The following is a 16,526-nucleotide window of genomic DNA, read 5'->3' on the forward strand; positions in this document are numbered from 1 at the left end:
AAGCCTGCAACAATTTATATATATATATTATGAAGAGAGAGAAATAAAGAGAAATAAATAAACCAATAAGCTGCTGGTTTGAACAACCATCTGTATCTGTATATGATAATAATTTGCCAATGATGGCGAGTGCCAAATGAACAAGACTGGAAACAAGAACCAACATATGCACTATAATCTGCTGATCAGTCAGAATATAGTGCGGATCTATACCCAACTGCATAGACCCAACCAACATAAGGAGTACTCAGGCAACTATGGCCTATTAATTAATGGTCTGGGAAAAACCCAGCCTTTATAGTAACCATCCAGTCCAAGGCTGAGCATCCGGAACAATCGGTATGCTATTGATGTATCCCAACACCAGGATATACCAGAATATATGTAACAAGGGTAAAGGAATTGAAATATGAACAGGGGATTCAATAAATTGGGTAAATCAAGAATTGAAATGAAACTGGAACAAGTAATAATAACTGGACAACAGTGTATATGAACAATGATTATCAAAGAGAATTTATATGGTAGAAAGGAAATATAAATCACTATTCTGAATTTAGAATAGGGGAAAAACTTGCCTTGCGCGTACTTAACCTGGTTTAACTTACTGCCTTCTGACCCTAGCTTGCTCTGCCTTGCTAACACTGAACAAATCATAGAAAGATAGGTGTTTAGATAATTTACTACATACGTGTATCTTGAATTGATATCACGCAACCTTATCAGTCTACCCATGCGTTTCTATCTGACTCGCATATATATACATATATTTACACAACACATTTATACACATAATCACATATAACACGTAACACGTAAAGCACACAATTAATTTCTAGATTTATAATTATTTTTAGAATCAATTCTGGACTTATACCTGCATTACTAGTCGTATCTGATTTTATTATAATTTTTCGGGATTTATTCGGCTCAATTATATCCCTACTAGGACCTTCGAACTATCAATTATCACCAACCACTCTTTTTCAGAAGAAATTATAACTTACAACTATTTTTATTGGATTCGTCTCATTTTTCTGAGTCTAGAGATCTTCGTTTCACTTAAATCGGACTAACAGTTGAATTGTTATGAATTAAACACTGATAATTCAATTTATTATTCAATATAGATAATTATTATAACCTTTTAAATTCTAAAATAATTTTTAAATAATTATTTAAGAAAAATCAAAGTCAAAAATAATTTTTTTATAATTTTTGGAGTTAAAATGAAGAAGTTACGATTTATTGAAAATTATGTGATTAATTATTGAAATAATTAATCACTTAATAAATAAATAACTAATAAATAATTAATAGATAATTATTTACTAATTTAAAATAATTAATCCCTAATTATTAAGATTAATCACAATTTATTATAATATTTATAACTTATCGATATTTATTCGATTAGATCGATTATTTACAAATAATCAATCGATTTTATTAACGAATACGCTATTTATCGAATATCTACTATGTGCTCGAATTATAATCTAACTCAACGATTAATTACTCGTATAAATACGAGCTACACACTATTCTCGAATATTACCGAACTAATATATTATTATTGGAATTTAAACGATTCGTTAATCAATTAATTATCGGTATTTAATTATACGATACAAATAATCACTACAATATTATTCGAATAATTATCGCCCGAATAATAATTCTCATTATCGAACCATTATTCGTAATAATAACTAATTATCAAATTATTAATCATATTATTTAATTATTTTTAATCCTTATTTATTAATTAATTACCTAATTATTAGTTAATTACCTAATTATTAATTAATTAGATAACTAATAAATAATTAGATAAATAATTAAATAATTAATTAATTAAATTCGAATTTATAAATCAATAAAATAATTTAGAAATTAATAATACTAATTTTTTTCAGAATATACAACTAATTTTTAATTAATTAATAGAATTTTTAAAACTGATTTTCTGATTTTAGAAAATACAATAAATAATTAATATTTCAGAAACACAACACAGGTTTTCAGATTAGGGTTTTTAGGATCAAACCCGGGTCGTTTCCCGGGTCGAAACCGGGTCGACCTCGGGTCAAGGACGAAGAGGCCGGCCGGCTGCCCAGAACCCGACATCGGCGGCTGTTCCGGCCAAAAATCCGGCAACTCAATTCTCCTCAGCCTTTCACCGTTTCGATCCTTCCTTCCACGATACCCCATCAACGGAACCTCCTATTTCCCGTCGCTGCAACCGTAACCACGCCCAACTGCTGCTCCATCTTCTCCGGCCAATCGACGGCCCGCCGGCGACGTTTTCCCGGCCAAACGACGATTTACCACAATCTTACACCAAACTTCAATATCAATATACCAAAACGAAGCTCATAACCTGGAAAATCTAACCCCTATCGTCTAATAACCCAACAATCAATCCACGTACCACAACAATTAGCAGAAAATTCGTAAAAACCTTGTTATTCGAATTACACTATACGAGTATCATTCGATGCTAATTCCAGTTGTAATCGACTATAACAATCTTCAGGAAACTATATCAAGTATCAAATTCAAGCAACAATCACCCGAATCAAAATACCTAAATTCGGGTATAAACCCTAATTTACAAATCGAAAATCATAGCTATAAAACACAAAATTGATGATATGAATAGCAAGTAGAGATCAAAAGGATCGTTTTGGTTACTCACATGATCAAATCGGATGACAGAATCACCTTCAAATCAAGGATTTAATTCTGCAGTTGTTCTTCACCAACAAACCCTAATTCTTGATTTTCTGAATTTTTAATAATAATTAACTAATTAATTAATAATAAAACAGCTATTTATAGTACTGAAAATAATACCCCTAAATAAAATTAAGGGTCTAATTACACTCCTAATAAAAATATTTGGCCCCAATTTTTATAATTTTTGGGTATTAATATTGAATTTTTAAATATCCAATAAATACAAAATAAATACTAAAAATTCCCAAAAATTGTGAAAAATACAAAAATACAAAGAAAATTGATATATGATAATTTCATAATCCTATAAAAATAAAAATGTGATTTTTGTGGGGTTTTTGGTACCCGAAGGGGTCCGGAAAAAGTCGTTTTTCGCGAAAAAGGTCAATTTGTAAAACGTCTAAGGGTTCAGAATAGCGATACGGTATAGGGCATTTTTGGCAAAATAGGGCCAATGATTTTGTTTGAAATACGGGCTTTTAAAACATAGTTTTGAGCTGTACAGGTTTTGATATAATATATATAACTGACGATAGAACGCTCAATAAATATCCAAAACACGTTTGGATCAAAACAACCAACACATAACACATAGCAGTTAGGGTTCAATGACTTAACACAGTTAATCACATAATAATACACACAATTTATCTTTATTATGATATAATACAAGCGTACTTTCTCGGTCGTTACATTCTTCCCCCCTTAACAAGATTCTGTCCTCAGAATCTAATTATGCAAATAATTGAGGATACTTTTCTAGCATTTCACTTTCAAGCTCCCAGGTTGATTCTTCAACCACTGGGTTTCTCCATAAAACTCTCACTAATGACACAGACTTATTTCTTAATACCCTCTCTTGCCTATCTAGAATTCTTATTGGCTGTTCTACATATGACAAATCTACCTGAAGTTCTACTGGTTCATACTCTATTACATGCCTTGTATCAGGATTATACCTCTTAAGCATAGATACATGAAATATGTTGTGAATGTGCTGCATATGGGGTGGTAGAGCTAACTCGTACGCAACCTTCCCAATTTTCTTCAAAATCTCAAATGGTCCAACGTATCGTGGCTTCAATTTCCCTTTATTGTCAAATCTAGTCAATCCTTTCCATGGCGATATTTTGAGCAATACATGTTCTCCTTCCTGATAGTCCATATCCTTCCTGGCTTGGTTTGCATATCTGCTTTGTCTGTTTTGTGCTGCCTCGATTCGTTTTCGAATAAGATTAATCTTTTCTTTTGTCTGCTGAATTAATTCTGGACCCAAAATCTTGCGTTCTCCGACTTCATCCCAGTGCACGGGTGATCTGCATTTTCTCCCATATAATGCTTCATACGGTGGCATTCCAATACTGGCGTGATAGCTATTATTATAAGAAAATTCCACTAGGGGTAAATGTTCATCCCAACTGCCTTCAAAATCGATCGCACAAACTCGTAGCATGTCTTCAATCGTTTGAATTGTCCTTTCACTTTGGCCGTCAGTTTGCGGATGATAAGCTGTACTCATATTCAACTTCGTTCCTAGACATTCTTGGAATTGTCTCCAAAATCTTGAATTGAAACGAGGATCTCGATCCGATACAATTGATACTGGTACTCCATGACGCATCGCAATTTCTTTGAGATATATGTGCACTAATTTGTCGAGCAAAAATCTTTCATTAATTGGTAGAAAATGTGCCGACTTCGTAAGTCTGTCAATGATTACCCATATCGCATCATGATTTGCCCTAGTCTTCGGTAGTCCTACCACAAAATCCATCGCTAGATGTTCCCATTTCCATTCTGGAATGTCTAATGGTTGCAATAACCCACTCGGACGTTGGTGTTCTGCTTTAACTCGCTGGCATGTGTAGCATTTACTCACCCATTCTGCTATCTCCTTCTTCATATTCGGCCACCAAAAGTTTTCCTTCAAATCGCGATACATTTTCGTGCTTCCTGGATGAATGGAATACTTCGAATTGTGCGCATCTCGCATAATTTCTTCTTTTAATTCTGCCACGTTAGGGATCCAGATTCTTGACGCAAAACGTAAAATTCCTTCATTATCTTTCTGAGTTGTAATCTCTTCTCCTGTTAAGTTGTCGTCTTGACTCATCACTTCTTCTTGACAACGGCGAATCTTTTCCAGCAATTCTGGTTGGAAAGTCATAGCGTAGATAGTTTCTGTAGATTCATTAGGAATACGAATTTCAATTTCCAATTTATCGAATTCCCTGGCCAATTCTTCGCATGAAGTCAACCGATTTAATCTTTCTTTTCTGCTTAGCGCATCTGCTACAACATTTGCTTTTCCTGGATGATAACTAATTGTAACATCGTAATCTTTAATCAATTCCAGCCATCGACGTTGTCGCATGTTTAGTTCCTTTTGCGTGAAGATATACTTCAGACTTTTATGATCCGTGTAGATTTCACATTTTTCACCGTACAGATAATGTCTCCAAAGCTTCAATGCAAAAACAATTGCTGCTAATTCCAGATCATGCGTAGAATATTTCTGTTCATGGGGTTTAAGTTGTCTCGACGCATATGCAATGACGTTACCATGTTGCATTAACACACATCCTAAACCACAATATGAAGCGTCACTGTAGATAACAAAATTTCCTTGCTCGTCTGGCAATACTAATACTGGTGCCGTCACCAACCGATTCTTCAACTCTTGAAAACTTTCTTCACACTTACTATTCCATTCGAACTTTTCACTTTGTCGAGTTAACTTGGTTAGCGGTGTAGCTATCTTTGCAAAATCTTTGACAAATCTTCGATAATATCCTGCCAAACCTAAGAAACTTCGAACCTCTGTCGGCGTCTTTGGTCTTTCCCAATTCAACACAGCTTCAATCTTTGCTGGATCAACTTGAATGCCTTCTCTGCTGATGATGTGCCCTAAAAACTGCACTTCTTTCAACCAAAATTCGCATTTGGAAAATTTTGCATAAAGCTGCTCCTTCCGTAATATTTCCAATGTCGTTCTTAAATGCGCTGCATGTTCTTCTTCCGTCTTTGAATAGATCAAGATGTCATCAATAAATATAATAATAAACTTATCCAAATACTTCTTGAATATTCGATTCATCAAATCCATAAACGCTGCAGGTGCATTCGTCAATCCAAAAGCCATCACAAGAAATTCATAGTGTCCGTACCTTGTTCTAAACGCTGTCTTTGGAATATCTTCGGCCTTGATCTTTAACTGATGATAGCCTGATCGTAAGTCAATTTTCGAAAACCATGCTGCTCCTTTTAGTTGATCAAATAAATCATCAATGCGAGGTAAAGGATATTTATTCTTGATAGTTAACTTGTTCAGCTCACGATAATCAATACACAGTCGCATACTACCATCCTTCTTTTTCACGAACAATACTGGCGCACCCCATGGGGATACACTTGGCCTTATAATTCCTTTGTCAAGAAGTTCTTGCAACTGTTTTTCTAATTCCCTCATTTCAACAGGTGCCATTCGATATGGAGTTTTCGAAATTGGTTCAGTTCCTGGCGTCAAGTCAATAGTAAACTCAATTTCTCGATCTGGTGGAAGTCCTGGTAATTCGTCCGGAAAAACATCAAGAAATTCACAAACTACAGGAATATCTTCAATCTTCAAATCTCCCTTATTAACATCCCGTACATAGGCTAAATAAGCTTGACATCCTTGACGTAGCAATCTTCTCGTCTGCATTATTGATAGGAATTTCTGCTTTTGCTTCTCACCTTTAAATATTACCGTTTCATTTTCTTCAGTTTGCAATTTCACTCTCTTATTCGCACAGTCAATTTGAGCATTATTCTTAGACAGCCAATCCATTCCTAAAATAATATCAAACTCTCCTAACCTAAAAGGTATCAAATCAACAAAAAAATGACATCTCCCTATCTCAATATCACAGCTCGGACATACTCGATCTACTGCAACCTGATCATTATTTGCTAATTTTATGACTAACACTTCATCCAACCACTGAATCTCACAATCTATCTTAGAGATAAAGGCTTCAGAAATAAAAGATCTAGTAGCTCCTGAATCAATCAATACTAAAGTATTTACGGAATTTACAGGAAGTGTACCTGCAACCACATTCGGACTCTGTACCGCTTCCTTCATTGACATGTTGAAAGTCCTTGCTCTGGGCTGATTTTGCTGTGGTAGTGGAGGTGGAGGTAATGCTAAAACTCTTGGAATACTGGCAGCCATTGCAATTCCTCTGCAGTCTTTGGCGATATGTCCTTTTCTCCCACATTGAAAACAAGTAACTTCTGCTTTTCCCATTGGACATTCTCCAGAATAGTGTCCCCTTTGCTTGCACTTGAAACACGTAACATTTAGCTTGTTGCAAACTCCTGTATGCTTTCTACCATACGTTCTGCAATCAGGTATAGGCAGTCGAATAAGCCTTTGCTGAGTTGGGGCAGGTAGTCGATTTCCCATCCTCTGATTGTTCTGCTCTGGCCTTTTGAAATTTACTTTTCCCCGAGCTTGAAATCCCGGCCTTTTGTTGAAACGATTCTGAAAATTCCCTGGTCCTTTCTCTTTCTGAGCTGCTTCGCTTTCTCCTTCAATAATCATAGCTTTCTGAACAACAGCCGTATAAGTTGTCAATTCAAACACAGCTACCCTGCTACGAATCCATGGTTTTAGTCCTTGCTGAAATCTCTTGGCCCGCTTCTCGTCCGTATCCACCTGCTCTGGAACAAACCTTGCCAATTCAGTAAACTTGGTTTCATAATCCGCAACCGATAAGTTGTCTTGTTTCAGCTCCAGGAACTTGATCTCCATCTGGTTCTTCATAAAACGAGGAAAATATTTTTCCAAGAAAAGATCAGTGAATCTGTTCCAGTTCACCACACCTTCTTCCAAAGCTTTCTTTGATTCCCACCAGTAATTAGCTTCGCCTTTTAGAAAATAGCTAGCAAAATCTGTCTTCTGCTCTTCCTCAACCTTTACCAACGAAAAAGCCTTTTCCATCTCTTTCAGCCAAGCTCTCGCTTTTGTAGGATCTGTGGAACCCATAAATTCCGGTGGCTTCACCGACTGAAATTGCTTGAAAGTAGTCGTAGGTGCTGCTGGTGGTATTTGATGTCCTGGATGAGCGGCTTGCTGTAACATCTGTTGCTGGAACTGCTGTTGCTGCTGCTGCATTTGTTGTTGCATCATCAACATCTGCTGTTGCATGAGATTAAACATCTGATCCATCTGTTTATTATTGTTTTGGCCCTCGGTGTTTCCATTCGATGAGTCGGGCTGCGCTTTTCTCTTAGGTGCCATTTTTCTGATAAATAAATAATGGACCTTATTTAATAACAGTATATTAAACATATATTAAAACAGTCGATTCGAAAAATAAAATAACTTATTAAATAACTGAATAAATAAAACAGTATGATATGTTAAATTTTTTTTTTTTTTTTTTTTTTTTTACAACGTGATCGTGAATAAAACTACATTTGTAAATATGCAATGGTACTGAAATAAATATAAATGCTTAAATGACTGGAAATAAAATAAAGAAAACATGCAAAAGATTATCTCATATATATATATATAGGTAGAACACCAGCTACAGGTGTCAATGCTTGATACAAAACCCTATGATATAACAGTTGTACTGCTACTACTATCAGTCAGAGTCAGTAGCTACACTCATACAAACTAATATACAATACTATGCTGCCTCTATCTACAAAATATACATAATACAACACTCATCGATCTGCTGGTCTCAAAATCCTGGTGGTACGTGGCTCAACTCCTCCCGCACTGCCTCTAGCACTGCCTCGGTAAGTCCCAATGCTCTGCGATATGCTGTCTCCGCACTAAGATCCTGCTGTCTCAACTCAGTAAGCTGCTGCGAACTAACCCGGTGAATATGATGTAGTCTCTCTCTCAGTATATAATCCGGTCGTAATGCTCTGACAGGACCATCCGTCTGTGTCTCATACAATCCAAGGATCTCTCTACACTGGTTCTGCCATCTAATCCTCTCCTCCCTCTCTGCCTGAAAGCGCTGGTAAGTCACGGTATGATGCTCATGAAGATCAGTGTTGGAACCTCGAGAAGGTAATGGTCCATCTACCACGATCTCATCCATAAACTCTGGCTGAGGAAACTGATACACTCCCGGAACAGGTGCATAAATGGCTAATGGGGCAGGAAATAAGACAGGCTGCTCCATAGGCGCATACACAGGCGGCTCTGCCTCTGGCTCCATCGGTGGCATCTCTGGAATCTCAACTGGTGGCATAGGAATCTGAGGCTCTAAATCCTCCCACTGCGGAAGATCAACCATATCAGGAATATCAAACATCGGAAACTCTAATGGTGGAATATCTGGTATCTCTGGCTCAACATATGGAAAATAATCTGCAAAACCTGGTACCTCCGGGGGAAGTGGTATCTCTGGTGTTGGCTCAGGTGGCAATGGAGGTAAGATCTGCTCTGACACTGGAGCTACTACCTGTGCATCCACTGGATCTGTCTCGGTCCTCTCCGTAGATGATGATAAAGAAGCCATCTAATATACATAAAAATAATAACACAAAACAATCAAATCACAATCCTATAACTCATAACTTCTAATCACATAGACAAACAGTCCTAACACTCTCACTCTCATTCTATCTTATTTTCCTATCTTATCTTAACCCTAACATTCTTGTTTTCCAAGGTCAATCCTAAGCTCTGATGCCAATTATAACACCCTCCAAATCCGGGGTATAGATTTGGGGCATTATTAACAACAATTACCAACTATACCTGCACAAGTGGAATATTAATATAATAATTACCCCGAACTATCACTACTCAGGATCTTTTAAGGGTTGAGGTTGGAAACAAGAATCATGCACTACACTTTATTACAAACCCGACTAAATAAAAACCTGTCTCAAGAACTCTCTTTATTACAAAACTTTATTCTATCTACAGTTTCACTACGCAATCTTTTATTCAAACTACACAAAACTTTTATTCAACCCAACATCACTACTTATCCTGCTACACCTGATCTGGCAATTCAAAGCTCTCTTCGGGAATAGGAATGAACACTCTTGGTATAAGAGGGTCCCGCTGCTTGACTCGCTTCTTGACTATGCGGGTCCTGATGGGTTTCATCCTCTATCTTAACTGTAAAACAATAGGAGTGACAATAAAAGAAATGAGCCAAAATTGCTCAACAAGCCTGCAACAATTTATATATATATATTATGAAGAGAGAGAAATAAAGAGAAATAAATAAACCAATAAGCTGCTGGTTTGAACAACCATCTGTATCTGTATATGATAATAATTTGCCAATGATGGCGAGTGCCAAATGAACAAGACTGGAAACAAGAACCAACATATGCACTATAATCTGCTGATCAGTCAGAATATAGTGCGGATCTATACCCAACTGCATAGACCCAACCAACATAAGGAGTACTCAGGCAACTATGGCCTATTAATTAATGGTCTGGGAAAAACCCAGCCTTTATAGTAACCATCCAGTCCAAGGCTGAGCATCCGGAACAATCGGTATGCTATTGATGTATCCCAACACCAGGATATACCAGAATATATGTAACAAGGGTAAAGGAATTGAAATATGAACAGGGAATTCAATAAATTGGGTAAATCAAGAATTGAAATGAAACTGGAACAAGTAATAATAACTGGACAACAGTGTATATGAACAATGATTATCAAAGAGAATTTATATGGTAGAAAGGAAATATAAATCACTATTCTGAATTTAGAATAGGGGAAAAACTTGCCTTGCGCGTACTTAACCTGGTTTAACTTACTGTCTTCTGACCCTAGCTTGCTCTGCCTTGCTAACACTGAACAAATCATAGAAAGATAGGTGTTTAGATAATTTACTACATACGTGTATCTTGAATTGATATCACGCAACCTTATCAGTCTACCCATGCGTTTCTATCTGACTCGCATATATATATACATATATTTACACAACACATTTATACACATAATCACATATAACACGTAACACGTAAAGCACACAATTAATTTCTAGATTTATAATTATTTTTAGAATCAATTATGGACTTATACCTGCATTACTAGTCGTATCTGATTTTATTATAATTTTTCAGGATTTATTCGGCTCAATTATATCCCTACTAGGACCTTCGAACTATCAATTATCACCAACCACTCTTTTTCAGAAGAAATTATAACTTACAACTATTTTTATTGGATTCGTCTCATTTTTCTGAGTCTAGAGATCTTCGTTTCACTTAAATCGGACTAACAGTTGAATTGTTATGAATTAAACACTGATAATTCAATTTATTATTCAATATAGATAATTATTATAACCTTTTAAATTCTAAAATAATTTTTAAATAATTATTTAAGAAAAATCAAAGTCAAAAATAATTTTTTTATAATTTTTGGAGTTAAAATGAAGAAGTTACGATTTATTGAAAATTATGTGATTAATTATTGAAATAATTAATCACTTAATAAATAAATAACTAATAAATAATTAATAGATAATTATTTACTAATTTAAAATAATTAATCCCTAATTATTAAGATTAATCACAATTTATTATAATATTTATAACTTATCGATATTTATTCGATTAGATCGATTATTTACAAATAATCAATCGATTTTATTAACGAATACGCTATTTATCGAATATCTACTATGTGCTCGAATTATAATCTAACTCAACGATTAATTACTCGTATAAATACGAGCTACACACTATTCTCGAATATTACCGAACTAATATATTATTATTGGAATTTAAACGATTCGTTAATCAATTAATTATCGGTATTTAATTATACGATACAAATAATCACTACAATATTATTCGAATAATTATCGCCCGAATAATAATTCTCATTATCGAACCATTATTCGTAATAATAACTAATTATCAAATTATTAATCATATTATTTAATTATTTTTAATCCTTATTTATTAATTAATTACCTAATTATTAGTTAATTACCTAATTATTAATTAATTAGATAACTAATAAATAATTAGATAAATAATTAAATAATTAATTAATTAAATTCGAATTTATAAATCAATAAAATAATTTAGAAATTAATAATACTAATTTTTTTCAGAATATACAACTAATTTTTAATTAATTAATAGAATTTTTAAAACTGATTTTCTGATTTTAGAAAATACAATAAATAATTAATATTTCAGAAACACAACATAGGTTTTCAGATTAGGGTTTTTAGGATCAAACCCGGGTCGTTTCCGGCAAGGACGAACAGGCCGGCCGGCTGCCCAGAACCCGACATCGGCGGCTGTTCCGGCCAAAAATCCGGCAACTCAATTCTCCTCAGCCTTTCACCGTTTCGATCCTTCCTTCCACGATACCCCATCAACGGAACCTCCTATTTCCCGTCGCTGCAACCGTAACCACACCCAACTGCTGCTCCATCTTCTCCGGCCAATCGACGGCCCGCCGGCGACGTTTTCCCGGCCAAACGACGATTTACCACAATCTTACACCAAACTTCAATATCAATATACCAAAACGAAGCTCATAACCTGGAAAATCTAACCCCTATCGTCTAATAACCCAACAATCAATCCACGTACCACAACAATTAGCAGAAAATTCGTAAAAACCTTGTTATTCGAATTACACTATACGAGTATCATTCGATGCTAATTCCAGTTGTAATCGACTATAACAATCTTCAGGAAACTATATCAAGTATCAAATTCAAGCAACAATCACCCGAATCAAAATACCTAAATTCGGGTATAAACCCTAATTTACAAATCGAAAATCATAGCTATAAAACACAAAATTGATGGTATGAATAGCAAGTAGAGATCAAAAGGATCGTTTTGGTTACTCACATGATCAAATCGGATGACAGAATCACCTTCAAATCAAGGATTTAATTCTGCAGTTGTTCTTCACCAACAAACCCTAATTCTTGATTTTCTGAATTTTTAATAATAATTAACTAATTAATTAATAATAAAACAGCTATTTATAGTACTGAAAATAATACCCCTAAATAAAATTAAGGGTCTAATTACACTCCTAATAAAAATATTTGGCCCCAATTTTTATAATTTTTGGGTATTAATATTGAATTTTTAAATATCCAATAAATACAAAATAAATACTAAAAATTCCCAAAAATTGTGAAAAATACAAAAATACAAAGAAAATTGATATATGATAATTTCATAATCCTATAAAAATAAAAATGTGATTTTTGTGGGGTTTTTGGTACCCGAAGGGGTCCGGAAAAAGTCGTTTTTCGCGAAAAAGGTCAATTTGTAAAACGTCTAAGGGTTCAGAATAGCGATACGGTATAGGGCATTTTTGGCAAAATAGGGCCAATGATTTTGTTTGAAATACGGGCTTTTAAAACATAGTTTTGAGCTGTACAGGTTTTGATATAATATATATAACTGACGATAGAACGCTCAATAAATATCCAAAACACGTTTGGATCAAAACAACCAACACATAACACATAGCAGTTAGGGTTCAATGACTTAACACAGTTAATCACATAATAATACACACAATTTATCTTTATTATGATATAATACAAGCGTACTTTCTCGGTCGTTACAACAGGTATTGAGATTGGGCAGCATTTTCCTGATACAGGTACACCGTTTAAACGGTGATATCTTTTGTCAAATATTCTTGTTATGTTTTGAATAAACTCATCTTTATATTTCAGGAAAATGCCACCCAAGAAAGCTACCCAGTCTAAAGAAAATAGAAGTAGTGTTGCTGTGGGTCCAGTTATAAATGAAATTGTGGATTTGTTGCGCCAGCAACAATAACAACATCAACAATTAATCCAACATGTTCAGCAATAGCAACTACTGTTGCATCAACAACAGCAAGGAGTGAACCAAAGTGTTAATTTCAAATCTTTCCAGAGTGTTAAACCTCCTGAGTTTAAAGGTGAACCTAATCCAGTAGCTGCTGGAGCATGGTTAAAAGAGATGGAGAAAGCTTTCAATCTTGTCCAAGTAAGTGAGAATCTTAAGACTGATTATGCAAGTTACTTCTTAAAGGATGAAGCGAATTACTGGTGGGAGTCAACCAGAGCGTTAGAAGAAGAAGGCCCTGTTCCATGGGCTAGGTTTACCGAATTGTTTTTGAAAAAGTATTTTCCTGACTGTGTACATAATCAAATGGAGATTGAGTTTCTAGAATTGAAGTAAGGAGACAGAAGTGTAGCTGAGTATGAGGCTAAGTTTACAGAATTAACTAGATTTGTACCAGACTATATACACTCTAAAGTCCAGAAGACAAGAAGGTTTCAACTGGGGTTGAAGCCTGAGATTCGCAGTGGAGTCGTGGCATTGCAACTCAAGGCATATCCTTCCGTAGTTCAGGTCGCCTTAGTAATTGAGATTGATCAGAAGTTAGCCACTAGAGAAAAAGAAGATAAGAAGCAAAAGATAGATGATGTGAAAGGAGCATCAGGTCAAGAAGGATCTAGCCAGAAGTCTCAAAAAAAGGTTGGTAGGAAAAAGAATAAGGAACTTAGAGGATAAAGTTTTTCTTTTAACAGGCCTAACAACACCTCAGTCAGCTCTAGCCAAGTCAAGTCAGTCAGGTCGCCTATATCAGAGTGTAGGCAATGTGGTAAAAGGCACTACTAGAAAAAGTAGAATAGATATCGCCTCTTAAATATCGGTTGCTGTTGACACCGATGTAAATGGTTTTTTACATCAGTTTCAATCAACCGATGTCTTTTTATAATATAGACATCGGTTTTTTAACGTAACCAATGTTATAAGTATGTTTTAAAAAAATTATCCAGCGCCATTCCCTTATTTCCCCTCTTAGCCAAATAATTCATTCCCTCTTAAAAGTTCCCCCTCATTTTTTCATTGCAAAAATTTCAAAGTCACAGATCTCCCCTCTTTTTAACATAACATTAAAATAAATCCATACACGGTTAAAACAAAAAAACATAAATCTAACAAATCAAAAACTTCTATCTCTCCTCTCTCACCTTAATCGACTGAAGAATAGCTCTCTCTCTCTCTCTCTCCGCTCGAATGTTCTCTCTCTCTCTCTCTGCGCTCTCTTCTCTCTCTCTCTCTCTCTCTCTCTCTCTCTCTCTCTCTCTCTCTCCGTGCTCTCATCTAAGTTGAAAGGGATGTCAGGGCATTGTTCAAGTCAGAGTTTAAAAATCTCAAGTCTGAGTTTAAAGCTAAGTTGGAGGTTAAAGCTAAGTGGGAGGTCAAAGCTTGAACTGGGTAAGCTTTAAACCCAAATTTTAGAATTGTGTTTAAAACCCTAATTTTAATTTTTTTTAATTATTTATGTGTTTGTTCTAATTGTGAATGTTACATTGAGCATGTTACTTTAAATTGGGTAATTTTTCATCTTTTTAATTATTTCATTATTGTCTAAATTGGATAATTTTTCATTTTTTTAAAAGGAGCTAAATGTTTTGGTTACAATTTCATGTTCAGATGGTAACAACAAGATTTTCTGTTGGCAAGCAATATTTTATTCATTTATTTTTGTTGGGAAAAAGTACGGTCTTCGTGGTAATTTAGGGGATCCGGATGCTGATATTGTTGAGTTAAGGAATTATATGGATGCTCAGTATTACTGTGAGATTGGTATTGGTACTATGATTTTTACTGTGATTTTTGACACTAGAAGTTCTAATCTTTGGGCGCCCTCTACAAAGTGTTATTTCTAAGTGAGTTTTTTTTATGTTCTAAAGATAGATAGGTTTATTTTCTTGGTATTTCATTTGCGGAACTTATACTTTGTATGTAAATGCAGGTTGCTTGCCTCTTCCATTCCAAGTATAAGTCTAGCCATTCAAGTACCTACAAAAAGAATGGTAAGGGTTTTATTATGTTTTTATTAAATTCTTAATTGTCTTTAAAATGTTTTGTGTTTCTTATCAAATTAGTAGTAAATTTGGTACAAGAACTAGGTGGTCCGTGGACAAATAGCGGTACAAGTATGCAAATAGTGAATCAGGTCTTAGTTTAATGAATGGATGGTGAAGATGAGCTGGCCAAGATATAGCCTATAACCAATTACCCAGCCGGAAGCAATTTCAGTAGATCAAAACCTGTCTTTGTGTGTGCGTGTGTGTGCACGCTCAAGTATGGTACACTGTTGTAGGTATTGCTATATAAATATTGCCATGAACTCTATATTTCCTTCGTAACTTGTGAAGACATTTTTCATACCTATAAGTGATAAATGTTGAATGTAATTTTATGCAGAGCGCTATTAGGGTCAAAGTTCTTCTGTTTTTAATTAAAGATTCTACTTAATTGTCATAAATGCAGATGATGAAGGAGGTGAGTTCCTTGAAGCAGATTCGTGGTCCTGACCCAAATTATGATGACATTTATTTCTCTAGTGCTGGAAGGTAATGCAAGCCTAACTAAAATGCTAAATTTATTTGATCGATTTACTAGTATCTTCATGGAGTGTGTTGATTGGAGAATTTTTTTCAGTAATATTTCAGAATTTCCAAAATTCTTTCCAACTGTTGATATGGTATTTGAAAATGGACTAAAGTTATCGCTATCCCCGGAAAACTACTTGTTTCGAGTAAGAGTCTGCACCAATTTAATGACATTCATCTCTTTTTTCAGTTGCTTCTATACGATTTCACTAATCTGGTTATTTAAAATGAAGTGAGTGACTTACATGCTTTATGCGTATTCATGTTATGTTAAGCATCTCAAGATGCAGGGTGGATATTGTCTTGGAATATTTTAGAATAAGGATCAAAGCACTCTCT

This window comes from Apium graveolens, chromosome 3 (genome assembly GCF_009905375.1).
Source record: "Apium graveolens cultivar Ventura chromosome 3, ASM990537v1, whole genome shotgun sequence".
Taxonomy (NCBI): Eukaryota; Viridiplantae; Streptophyta; class Magnoliopsida; order Apiales; family Apiaceae; genus Apium; species Apium graveolens.